Source organism: Coregonus lavaretus (assembly GCF_964263955.1).
Source record: "Coregonus lavaretus genome assembly, chromosome: 22".
NCBI lineage: Eukaryota > Metazoa > Chordata > Actinopteri > Salmoniformes > Salmonidae > Coregonus > Coregonus lavaretus.
The window spans coordinates 40,265,995-40,280,517 of record NC_140009.1 but is presented as its reverse complement, the minus strand read 5'-3'; positions in this window follow the sequence as shown (position 1 = coordinate 40,280,517).

The window sequence follows — 14,523 nt, the reverse complement described above, 5'->3', positions numbered from 1 at the left end:
TCGTTTTACTGTGGATATAGATACTTTTGTACCTGTTTCCTCCAGCATCTTCACAAGGTCCTTTGCTGTTGTTCTGGGATTGATTTGCACTTTTCGCACCAAAATACATTCATCTCTAGGAGACAGAACGCGTCTCCTTCCTGAGCGGTATGACGGATGCGTGGTCCCATGGTGTTTATACTTGCATACTATTGTTTGTACAGATGAATGTAGTACCTTCAGGCATTTGGAAATTGCTCCCAAGGATGAACCAGACTTGTGGAGGTCTACAATTGTTTTTCAGAGGTCTTGGCTGATTTCTTTTTATTTTCCCATGATGTCAAGCAAAGAGGCACTGAGTTTGAAGGTAGGCCTTGAAATACACCTCCAATTGACTCAAATTATGTCAATTAGCCTATCAGAAGCTTCTAAAGCCATGACATCATTTTCTGGAATGTTTCAATCTGTTAAAGGCACAGTCAACTTAGTGTATGTAAACTTCTGACCCACTGGAATTGTGATACAGTGAATTATAAGTGAAATAATCTGTCTGTAAACAATTGTTGGAAAATTTGCTTGTGTCATGCACAAAGTAGATGTCCTAACCGACTTGCCAAAACTATAGTTTGTTAACAAGACATTTGTGGAGTGGTTGAAAAACGAGTTTTAATGACTCCAACCTAAGTGTATGTAAACTTCCAACTTCAACTGTATATACACTGAGTATACCAAACATTAGGAACACCTTCCTAATATTGAGTTGCATCTCCCCCTCAGCCTCAAGTCAACGGGGCATGGACTCTACAAGGTGTTGAAAGCGTTCCACAGGGATGCTGGCCCATGTTGACTCCAATGCTTCCCACAGTTGTGTCAAGTTGGCAGGAGGTCCTTTGGGTGGTGGACCATTCTTGATACACATGGGAAACTGTTGAGCATGAAAAACCCAGCAGCGTTGCAGTTCTTAACACAAACCGGTGCACCTGGCACCTACTACCATACCCCGTTCAAAGGCACTTAAATATTTTGTCTTGCCCAGTCACCCTCTGAAAGACACACATACATAATCCATGTCTCAATTGTCTCAAGGCTTAAAAATCCTTCTTTAACCTATCTCCTCCCCTTCATCTAAATTGATTGAAGTGGATTTAACAAGTGACATCAATAAGGGATCATAGCTTTCACCTGGATTCACCTGGTCATGGAAAGAGCAAGTGTTCTTAGTGTTTTGTATACTCAGTGTGTAGAATGTGTTTTTATTTTTATCCCCTCTCAAAGAGTGACACATACGTGAAATGGCCAGGTTTTACTCTATGTACACTGCTTTCATGTCCTTGACCAAAGACATTTACATTTAACATTTTAGTCATTTAGCAGACGCTCTTATCCAGAGTGACTTACAGTTTTTATTTTTATTTTTTATTTTATTTTCATACTGGCCCCCCGTGGGAATCAAACCCACAACCCTGGCGTTGCAAACGCCATGCTCTACCAACTGAGCTACATCCCTGCCGGCCATTCCCTCCCCTACCCTGGGCCAATTGTGCACCGCCCCATGGGTCTCCCGGTCACAGCCGGCTACGACAAAGCCTGGATTCGAACCAGGATCTCTAGTGGCACAGCTAGCACTGCGATGCAGTGCCTTAGACCACTGCGCCACTCGGGAGCATATTCAGTTTTCTCCATGACATTCATTAATGTTTTAAAATAACATGTTAAAATGTAAGCAGTGTCGAAACCAGAAGGAATAAGATAAACAATGTTTTTGAATGAACAAATATATGTGTTCACGATAAATGTGTCCATGATACTCTCTATTCTCAGAATTGTCCCTGTATTTTCCCCTCAGGTTCCGTGTGTAAATCAGGCTTTAACAAAGACGAGTTGAAGCGATGCCAACCATGCCAAATGTACGACCACCAGATTCCAGCTTCTACAATATTTATACATTTAGTAACCGAGCATATGCACCACCCTTTTTGTTTAGCTCTGACAATACAATATTCTGTAGTAACAAGGAGTAATGCTCACATACTTTACAGTCTCACCAAACCATAACATTTTGACACTGGCAATGACCATAGAACATCCTAGAATTTATTTATATTCACCTCAGACACGTTCACATGGTTTCACATTGAGACCTTGATTGTGTCACAAATAGCACCATATTCCCTATATAGTGCACAACATTTGATATAGGCCCTGGTCAAAAGTAGTGCAATATGTAGGGAACAGGTTGCAATTTGGGATGCATCCATACTATTCAGCAAAACCCCTCAAAACTCACAGTTCTTTTGATGTAGACTTGATATCCCTGAAATGACTCAGCCATGAGTTTTAATCCAGTCTACTAGAGAATTAAAGTGTTCTGTTGTTGAAGTACACCAAGGAAGCACAGTTATTTGTTGGATGCTGCTAAAAGATCAATCAGATCCTGTAATGGCATGCATTGAGGCCAGTGGGTTGAGAACTTCCTCTCAAAGCGAAGCTTTATAAGATTTATAAGATCTGAAGTTCCTGAACATACTATCTATGTTTCTAAGGTACTCTCGGGTTTCTGGTCATTAATGTTCTAAAGGCACACACACATATCACAGATACAAGATACATTTTCAACCCTTCGGATTTCAGTAAAAAATCACAACATACAAAAAACATCTGTATGCAAACCTTGCTTTCATTAACAGTTTGTAAATAGTTGATCCATCTGTCTTTCTCTTTGTCCATTTTTTAAATGTTCACGTAAAAATGATATTGGTGTCATATGAAACAAATAGTTATGAATGTCAATATGATATAGTTGTCTGGGAAATCCCTTCTGGTTTTAATGTGTTTTTCTGTCTTCATATATCAGGAAAGAGTGCACCACTACTTCAACCCCCAAACTCCCAAACTCAACACCCAACCCTACCATCACCAAAAATATAGACACTTGTGAGTTCCACCAATACCTTTGCTTCCACAGATCTTTTAGTTCTTTCAGTGACCTCATGAAGCCTTCATAAGCTTTCATAATCCTTTCATAGCACGTATTGTTGACAGTCAGACAGCCTTGAGACACAACAAGCAGCACCAAGTAGTATAAAACATTAAACTTTTTACAATTATAACACATTGTCATGTCAGTTACCATAAGTGTAAGTCAACTCAAATGGTAACTATTACAGGTGTTAATTGATAGCATTAATCATAATACAGCATTAGTGCATCATATTGCCGATTTACTATGATGTAAAATACTCTCCAGTAAGTAGAATTTCTACTCCATGCCAACAATTTGCTCTAGTTGAATATTTTTTGCGCTCTAATCTACATTCTTCTGATCCCTCTTAAATGTAGTCAGATAGTACAGTTATTTTTGTGGTATGAAATAAACGCCATTGATGGTTATACTTGTCTGTATCCTCGACAGCTCACCTCCTCTACAACATTATGTATGTCCTTCTGGTTCTCCTGGTCACCACTCTGTTAATGGCCTGTCTCCTGGTCCTGACTAAGGGTGGATGGAGGGGACATAGCTATTGTGCAAACCCTGAAAAGGAATTCCAGTTGCCTACAAGGGACACCTCAGCCAATGGTAATGATAAAATATCCAGGCAGTCAGTAACCCAGTTGACTTGCTTGTCAATTAAACTCTGTAGCCAATGGCCTAATGAGACGTGATCCCTTAGAGTGGTATATTGATATAAATGATATATACATAGAAGCAAAAATATTTTTTTAGTTATTTTTTTTACTAAAGAAGTGTTGAATGTTATACTTGGTTTACATGAAAATGTGTGTAATTCTTAGCACTCCAACTTTAATCATGTTATTAGCAGCAGTGGTGTAGTGGAGGCTTATACGCAGGTATACGCCGTATACCCACTTATTTTTCAGTAGGCATTGTGTATACTCACGTCTTAATCCCCACGATACGTATCAAAGTAGGGTAGTGGAGGTATACGCCGTATCAATTAGTAAGGCGTATACCCAAAAAAGGGAAATATCTCAAACCTGTGAATTTCTGACTCTGTTGACAGCCTCATTCATCTGTTTCAATAGTAGACCTACTATTAGCCTACTTGCACAGTACCGCTTGGGTTGGTCTGACTGTGAAAGAGCAATGTGGGATTTATCATTTCAGGTCATTCAGAGTGTATGTCACTGTTTCTCATAGAAGTTTTCACACAGGCTGCCTTTCCTTCCCCGGGTGGGCCGTTAGGAAAAAATTGGCAAAATTAGAGTATACCCACTTCTCCAGGCACCACTACACCCCTGATTGGCAGTTGTTATTATTAGTCATGTTTAATCTTAAAGAGCTCTTGTGTGAATACACAAGTTATTCATTGCAACAGTTGCTGCAGGAAACTCTGATATATGTCTTTAACTCAAACAGATCAGCTTCGTCATCAGCCAAACTGCCAAACTTCACTGGTAAGTATCAGTTTCTTACATTACATTTGGATAATGATCAGCGAAAGTGTTAAAAAGGAAGCAGATGATACAAATGATAAAGAACATGAGAAAACATATTTTATTCACCTGTAGGCCGGTCCTGACTAGCAGGTGTGAAACCTACATTACATTTAGAGTTGGAATGTCCAGCATACCATTTTTCAATATATAGTCTTTGTCTGCTTTTAAACCAGTAAGAAAGCATCTAGTTCAGCATCTCTTTTGATATGTTACCATACCTATACCGTATGTGTGCATGGACACTTTGCTGCTCTGCTTAGCCAGACAGATGCTAACGATTTTTGTCTGTCTGCTGTCCCTACCAAGACGCTGAACATTACTGATGGGATTCCTATGATGACCCTCGCTCACAGTGCTGCCAAGACTGAGTATGACCCCCTTGTCACACCCCTGCTGCCAGACAGAGAGCCCAGAGGTAAGTCTTTGATGTAGTTTGTCTGTCTTCAATGTACAGGTAACTGACAAAATAAAGGAAACACCAACAAACACCTAGATTCTACTATTGTCTGGAACTCTTGTGGAGGGATGTGACACCATTCTTCCATGTGAAATGCCATTATTTGGTGCTTTGTTGATGGTGGTGGAAAATGCTGTTTAAGGCCCTGCTCCAGTATCTCCCATAAGTGTTCAGTTGGGTTGAGATCTGGTGACTGAGACACACACACACACTCTCACACACACACATACACTCTCACGCACACACACACACTTAAAACCCCCTATGCTCCTTTGAGACCCCTCTTTCAAAGTCACTGAGATCTCTTCTTCTAGCCAGGGTAGCCAAAATAGTGGGCAACTGGGCATGTTCATACATGACCCTAAGCATGATGGAATGTTAATTGCTTAATTAACTCAGGAACCACACCTGTGTGGAAGCACATGCTTTCAATATACTTTGTGTCCCTCTTTTACTCACGTGTTTCCTTTATTTTGGCAGTTACCTGTAGTTTGTCTGTCTCCAAGTGTGGCTTTGCCATCAGCCTTAGTTTGGCAACATTGCATGTAAGCTGCTCTAGCAAGCTACCTGGACCACCTATTGAGTGCCTTTTGTTAACCCTTTATACTCGTGGGAATTTTCCTATATGTATAGGGCTACATTGAAATGTTTCTTACAGAAGAAATATGAAAAGCATATGCATAACCATGGTAGCAATTGAAAGGGAACAGTTTGGAAATAATGTGAAAATTATTAGACCAAAGGTGAGTACACAACAGTTCAACCTGACACAAGACTGAATCCAAACATCACGCTGTTGATTTTATGTGCATTTTATATTTAGTGTACTTTCCGTGGCATTTGTCGATAGTGGAAATTCAAAAATACTCTGGATACATTCAGTAACAAAATAAGACTATTCCTGGAAAATGTGGGGTAGGTGCAACATAAGACCAAAAACTTACAAGGGTTTGAATGAGAGGAGTAACTGGTGTCTCCAAGTGGCCACACACCTCTCCAAAGTGTGCACAGTTCCTAAGCAATTTCAATGCACTTTTATGACTCAAAGAAGAATCTTGAACTATAAGGTACTTTTTTCTTTAGCTCTCCTAGAGGTGTCGTTGACGAACTAGAGCAAGCACACTTGTAGTTGTTTAGTTTGGAACGCAACCCTGCATCCCCGCCATCACACAATGACGAAAAACGGTCCATTATAAATCGGAATCTGGGTCAGGTAGGCATGATTTGAAATCTTGTTCTATTGCCAACATGACTTGCGTAAAATATGATCTTACAGTGTTAGGCTTTCACAAGGCAATTCAGGGATGGGGGCAACTTCTTGTCACGTGCGGTGCTCAAGATCAGAACAGCTGTCAGTGAAAACCAATTTGGCGCTGTGAAGCGCAGAGCCAGTGCTCTGACATCATGTATAGCATGTTACTGTACAGTCACTACGTTCCAATTTAGACGCTTATTAGTGGCCAAATCTGCCATTTTCAACCCGTATACGGGTACGAGTGTAAAGGGTTAAGTAAATCAGGTGATAAATAAAGTGAAAAGGCACTGGAGTAGGACTTTAAGGTTGGGTGCATAAGCTTGGATTTATAATAAATGTATATTATATAATGTAGATGTTTCGCATATCAGAAGTAAAAGTCCCTGTACTCTTGAGATATGATGGGACAGACATCCCATCTAGCACATTTCTGAGTAGTGTGTGTACTACAGCATAGCAATACCTATCCTGTCGCTTTGGTGTGGGTAGAATCTGTACTGTTGTGTACTCAGAATCAAAACAACCGCATTTCCTTAAATACCTCAGCGTGTCAGCATAAAACGAATCTCTGGTCAGCCACGTGGAAATGTGCATGCATCTGTAGGTGTCAGAAAGAAGCTGAGGTTCAGAGGAATTGGCAAATCAAATAGCGAGAAGCAGCCTTCAATTGCTCGGCCTTTAACATTTAAGGCTGTTGCCTTATCCTTCTTGCAAATTACACGCTGATTCCAACATCCGTTCCACTGAAAATATGCACAGAAGCATCTACACCAAGCATCAAAGCGTGATGTTGGTTACAGTAGTTTCAGTGACAAATTATGATACGTGTAAAGGTTTGTCCCGAGTCTTTCCATCCTGTTTTTGATCTTCTAATCTCAAATGTAAGGCTACGTTTTTTGAGATTTCAGTCAAAAACCCATGTTTCTGTCTCTTTGAGGTGAAATAGTATGACCACGTCTAGCTTACGTGAAAATTGCTCATGGTTGTCAACTTCAGAATTCTCCTGCGGTGATGTTGTAAGGTTATGGTGCATTTGAGGGGCTCCTTTGTGGTATAGTTCAGCTTGCATGTCATTTCCTTTACAACAGTTGACTGGGGTCCAGACTAGGGCTTCCCCCACAAAAACAAATATACTGGACTGGGATTGTGCATAGTGTGCAAATACCTTTAAAATCAAAATACAAAAATGCTTGTTAGAAATAAACTATGAGCATCACACTTATCAGGTCTCATAATTTACACAAGCGAGACAAGTTTAGCCGTTTCTGTTGAAAAACAAGTTAAAACACTTTTCTCACTCATAAAACGCATTATCACAGCACAGAGGTTTCCTCATACCCCACAAATGACCTGATTACATTATTGATTGAATCTTGCCCAAACCCACTATTGCTTCTTTGCTCACTTAAATGAAAACTCCACCCAGAAACTATCTTTTGGTATTTCTTTCATTAGTCCATTGTTGACATACAGTGCTATGAAAAAGTATTTTCCCCCTTTCTAATTTTCTCTACTTTTGCATATTTGTGATACTGAATGTTATCAGATCTTCAACCAAAACCTAATATTACATAAAGGGAACATAAGTGAACAAATAACACAACAATTACATATTTATTTCATTTATTTCATCAACAAAATTATGCAACACCCAATTCCCCTGTGTGAAAAAGTAATTGCCCCCTTACACGCAATAACTGGTTGTGCCACCTTTAGCTGCAATGACTCCAACCAAATGCTTCCTGTAGTTGTTGATCAGTCTCTCACATCGCTGTGGAGGAATTTTGGCCCACTCTTCCATGCAGAACTGCTTTAACTCAGTGACGTGTGGGTTTTCAAGCATGAACTGCTCGTTTCAAGTCCTGCCACCATATCTCAATTGGGATTAGGTCTGGACTTTGACTAGGCCATTCCAAAACTTCAAATGTGTTGCTTTTTAGCAATTTTCATGTAGACTTGATTGTGTGTTTTGGATCATTTTCTTGCTGCATGACCCAGCTGCGCTTCAGCTTCAGCTCACAGACTGATGGTCTGACATTCTCCTGTAGAATTCTCTGATACAGAGCAGAAGTCATGGTTCCTTCTATTAAGGCAAGTTGTCCAGGTCCTGAGGCAGCAAAGCATCTCCAAACCATCACACCACCACCACTATGCTTGACATTTGGTATGATGTTCTTACTGTGGAATGCAGTGTTAGGTTTTCATAGCACTGTAGTCCCAAAATGTTTTGCATCATATAGGGATTATTTCTGTATTTTGAACGTTACATATCTTGAAAACTTGAGTTTTTAGGTGGAGTTTTCCTTTAAGCACTTTGCAAGAATCTCTCCACCTGTTACCATCCTGGGCCCGTATTCATAAAGCTTCTCAGAGTAGGAACGCAGATCTAGGATCAGTTTAGCCTTTTAGATAATAATAAATATGATTTCATGGACACGGGAACCCTTATCCTACATCAGCACTCTGACTCTGAGACACTTTGTGGAAAAGGGCCCTCATCCCCTCCCTCCCATTTCCCTCTCTTCCTCAGTCCCTCGCCAGGACACCCAGGAGGAGCACTGGCCCGCTACGGTGTTGTATGCCATCATCAAGGAGGTGCCTCTGCGGCGCTGGAAGGAGTTCCTACGCGTGCTCTCCCTGCCTGACCGGCAGCTGGAGCGTGTGGAGCTGGAGCCAGGCCTGGGCTCTATTGAGAAGCAGTACCAGATGCTGCGGCTGTGGAGCCAGGGCCCGACTGCAAGTCTGGAGGACGTGTACTCTGCCCTGCTCTACATGGACCTGGCTGGCTGTGTCTACCAGCTGCAGGATAGTCTGGAGCAGCTGCAGTGGAGAGCCACAACCAATGACATCACCACAGTTTTATAGTAGGGAGTACGGATGGGTATGAGTACTCGAGTACTCGAACAGACGTCAAAAATCGATCTTAACCAGAGATCACATTGTTTTCAAATACTGTGTTGCGACAAAGCGCTAGACACTTCTCTCTCCATGCTCGCTCTCTCTGTTTGTCAATGTTTATGAATTCCCTGCAATGTATCAAAAGTATCACCAGTAGTAAATGTAGGCTACCGTTATTCATTACCATTTCCCCATTAATCTAGAATGTTTGGTTATGGTCATTTCTGTTTATTCAATATATTAATACTGCATACCGTTCTCATTCTGTGCATGTTGTTTGGAGAGCTCACAAACCGCGCTGTGATAATGAAGTTGTGGTTTATATAATTATACACTGAATACAAATATATACGCAACATGCAACAATTTCAAAGATTTACTGAGTTACAGTTCATATAAGGAAATCAGTCAATTGAAATAAATTCATTAGGCCCTAATCTAAAGATTTCACATAACTGGGAATACAGATACGCATCTGTTGGTCACAGATACCTTTAAAAAAAGGAAGGGGCATTGTGCTGCTCTCCTTCGCATAGAGTTGATCAGGCTGTTGATTGTGGCCTGTGGAATGTTTTCCCACTCCTCTTCAATGGCTGTGTGAAGTTGCTGTATTTTGGCAGGAACTGGAACACACTGTCATACATGTCAATCGAGAGCATCCCAAACATGATCAATGGGTGACATGTCTGGTGAGTATGCAGGTCATGGAAGAACTGAGAAATGTTCAGCTTCCAGGAATTGTGTACAGATTATTGCGACATGGGGCCATGCTGAAACATGAGGTGATGGCGGTGGATGAATGGCACGACAATGGGCCTCAGGATCTCGTCACGGTATCTCTGTGCATTCAAATTGCCTTTGATAAAATGCAATTGTGTTCATTGTCGGTAGCTTATGCCTGCCCGTACCATTACCCCACCGCCACCTTGAGGGACTCTGTTCACAATGTTGACATCACTAAACCGCTCGCCCACACGACGCCATGCACACTGTCTGCCATCTGCCCGGTACAGTTGAAAACCGGGATTCATCTGTGAAGAGCACACTTCTCCAGTATGCCAGTGGCAATCAGAAGTGAGCATTTGCCCACTAAAGTTGGTTACGACCCTCGTGAGGACGACGAGCACACAGATGAGCTTCCCTGAGATGGTTTCTGACCATTTATGCAGAAATTCTTCGGTTGTGCAAACCCACAGTTTCATCAGCTGTCCGGGTGGCTGGTCTCAGACAATCCCACAGGTGAAGAAGCCGGATTTGGAGGTCCTGGGCTGGCATGGTTACATGTGGTCTGCGGTTGTGAGGCCGGTTGGAGGTGCTTCCAAATTCTCTAAAACAACGTTGGAGGGGGCTTATGGTAGAGAAATGTACATTTTAAATTATCTGGCAACAGCTCTGGTGGACATTCCTGCAGTCAGCATGCCAATTGCATGCTCCCTCAAAACTTGAGACTTCTGTGGCATTGTGTTGTGTGACAAAACTGCACATTTTAGAGTGGCATTTTATTGTCCCCAACACAAGGTGCACTCGTGTAAGGATCATGCTGTTTAATCAGCTTCTTGTGCCACACCTGTCAGGTGGAAGGATTATCTTGGCAAAGGATAAAGGCTCATTAACAGGGTTGCAAACAAATTTGTGCACACAATTTGAGAGAAATAAGCTTTTTGTGCATATGGAACATTTCTGCGATCTTTTATTTCAGCTCATGAAACACGGGACCAACATCTGTTGCGTTTATATTTTTATTCAGTATATTTACCAGTTTTATGTCAATTTCGTCATTGTCTTTCATTTGGAGTACATGTCTGGTGTCTCAGTCTTGTCATGGTTGTGTGTGCGCTTGAGTGTGCACAGATGTAGGTTTCAGATGCAGACATCATCAGCCCAGTAAAATAAAAATAAAAAGCACATTATTTAAATGTATGCTCACTCAGCTGTGCCTCACAAGTAATACAACAATGGATCTATTACTAGTGTGATCATATATCCAACACGATCTCATACTCAATTCGTGCAAAAACGTACAAAAGGTATTTCAGCAGATTTTGTGCGTTTTTGTGTGGCTTAATTCTTGAGAAAATTTTTGGGGTGCAAACTTCAGAACAATCTTTTGAAAGTTATTGGCGCAATGCATTTTGGGCAATGGTTTTCTACACTGCCTTTCTTTGTGAACTACATTTATTTATATATATTTTTAAACGTGTTAACCCAATATTGTTAATCAACCAGGTTGTCTCCATTGCCCAAACACACTTGTTTTTTTCTTTGTTTTTTTATTAATGCCAATTGCTGTTTTCTATGCTTGTTTTCGCTTAATACTTTGGGATACTGGTGCTATGTCGGATTTTATGAGGGTTGCCAGATTGGAGTAAAAAACTGTAGTTGTTTTGTTTTTTTGTGGTATCGATTAAGGGATTTGATTGGGGAATGGGGATGCATTTTCATGATGGGAAATTAATTCATCAATAAATGTGGGAAAACAGAAGACGTGCAAAACAAATATGTTTGATTTAAATTCCCCTGGTGCAACTGAATGGTATTTTCAACTATAATGAGTCTGGACTATGATCAATTAAGCCATATCAATTCAGTTAAACAGGTTCATTTAAAATAATGATGTTGGCTTACACTTCCAAGGCCATTTCATGATGATTATTACGGTCGTGTCAATCATGTTATATACTGAGGCTATTGTAGCAAGGCATATGCCAGCATTGTAGGCCTACTGCCTCTGCCCAGAGGCCTACTAGAGCTCACTTTGCCACGTATGAGCCCTGGTTAGAGTCCCTGTTGCAGCTTTCTTCTGCTATATTGGAGGCTGCGTTGGGATCACATCCAGCTCACGTCTAGTTATGTGATCTAGTGGTGGGAAGCGTTCTGTTTTTTAACATTATTTTGGGTGTAATTACAGTGCCTTCGGAAAGTGTTTAGACCACTTGACTTTTTCCACACTTTGTTACGTTAAAGCCTTATTCTAAAATGGATTAAATAGTTTTTCCCCCTCACCATAATGACAAAGCAAAAACAGGTTTTTAGAAATTTTGCACAAAAATTAAATAAATGTAATATCACATTTACATAAGTATTCAGACCTTTTACTCATTACTTTTTTGAAGCACCTTTGGCAGCGATTACAGCCTCGAGTTTTACATTTTAGTCATTTAGTCTTCTTGGGTATGATGCTACAAGCTTGGCACACCTGTATTTTAAGAGTTTTTCCCATTCATCTCTGCAGAGCCTCCTCTGTCAGGTTGGATGGGGAGCGTCACTGCACAGCTATTTTCAGGTATCTCCAGAGATGTTCGATCGGGTTCAAGTACGGGCTCTGGCTGGGCCACTCATGGACATTCGGAGACTTGTCCCGAAACCACTCCTGCGTTGTCTTGGCTGAGTGCTTAGGATCGTTGTCCTGTTGGAAGGTGAACCTTCACCCCAGTCTGAGGTCCTGAGAGCTCTGGAGCAGGTTTAATCAAGGATCTCTCTGTACTTTGCTCCGTTAATCTATCCCTTGAGCCTGACTAGTCTCCCAGTCTCTGTCGCTGAAAAACAATCCCACAGCATGATGCTGTCACCACCATGCTTCACCGTAGGGATGGTGCCAGGTTTCCTCCAGATGTGATGCTTGGCATTCAGGCCAAAGAGTTCAATCTTGGTTTCATCAGATATGTTTCTCATGGTCTGAGAGTCTTTAGATGACTTTTGGCAAACTCCAAGCGGGCTGTCATATGCCTTTCACTGAGGAGTGGCTTCCGTCTGGCCACTCTACCATAAAGGCCTGATTGGTGGAGTGCTGCAGATGCTTGTCCTTCTGGAAGGTTAACCCATCTCCACAGAGGAACTCTGGAGCTCTGTCAGAGTGACCATCGGGTTCTTGGTCACCTCCCTTACCAAGGCCCTTCTCCCCCGATTGCTCACTTTGGCCAGGCGGCCAGCTCTAGGAAGAGTCTTGGTGGTTCCAAACTTCTTTCATTTAAGAATGATGGAGGCCACTGTATTCCTGGGGACCTTCAATGCTGAAGAACTGTTTTGGCACCCTTCCCCTGATCTCTGCCTCAAAACAATCCTGTCTCGGAGGTCTACGGACAATTCCTTCGACCTCATTGCTTGGTATTTGCTCTAACATGCACTGTCAACTGTGGGACCTTATATAGACAGGTGTGTGCCTTTCCAAATCATGTCCAATCAATTGAATTGACCACAGGTGGACTCCATTCAACTTGTAGAAACATTTCAAGGATGATCAATGGAAACAGGATGCAACTGAGCTCAATTTCGATTCTGGGTCTGAATACTTATGTAAATAAGGTATTTCTGTTTTGTATTTTTAATAAAATTGTTAACATTTCTAAAAACCTGATTTTGCTTTGTCATTATGGCATATTGTGTGTAGATTGATGAGGGGGAAAAAATGTTTAATCCATTTTAGAATAAGGCTGTAACATAACAAAATGTGGAGATAATCAAGGGGTCTGAATACATTCCGAATGCACTATATGTATACTGTATCTAAGAAAGAAATACTAAGTGTATGTTTTATAGTAAGCTGTTAGTAGCCCATGTGCCTCACCCTAATAATTTGGTCCCTTTCCCCCTCATAACCTATCCTACTGTTCTGACTTGGTGGTGCACATGTAGTCTATAGCCTGTTTTAGAGAAATATCATCTTCGAATATTGTAAGAGCTTTCATTGTCTTCTTATATGTCCTCTTTATTTATCCTATAGTTCTGACTTGGTGTACAGGGAGAATACTGTAAGAACGGCCCATGTTCTGAATTCTGACAGCCAGGTGTAGCAGTGGTAAGGATTCACTCCATGGTGCTGAAAAGAAAACTCTGCTGTTGGGACAGCTTAATGTAGGCCCTAACAGTTTGTGGGCACCGTTTGTCACCGTTATAGTGCAATTAATGTATTGTTTAGTGTTGTCTTGTGTAGTGTAGTGGCTTTGCTGGCATGTATCAACAAAAACAAAAAAATTTGTTTGCCCACCAAGATTTACATGCTAAAATCGCCACTGCGTAAGGTTATATAAAACAGATTGTTACTTAAGGCAAAAATGAAAGTAGGGTGGTTGGTCAGGGTGGATGGGTAGATGTACATTGGGGAAAAAAAGTATTTAGTCAGCCACCAATTGTGCAAGTTCTCCCACTTAAAAAGATGAGAGAGGCCTGTAATTTTCATCATAGGTACACGTAAACTATGACAGACAAAATTAGATTTTTTTTCCCAGAAAATCACATTGTAGGATTTTTAATGAATTTATTTGCAAATTATGGTGGAATATAGGTATTTGGTCAATAACAAAAGTTTCTAAATACTTTGTTATATACCCTTTGTTGGCAATGACACAGGTCAAACGTTTTCTGTAAGTCTTCACAAGGTTTTCACACAATGTTGCTGGTATTTTGGCCCATTCCTCCATGCAGATCTCCTCTAGAGCAGTGATGTTTTGGGGCTGTCGCTGGGCAACACAGACTTTCA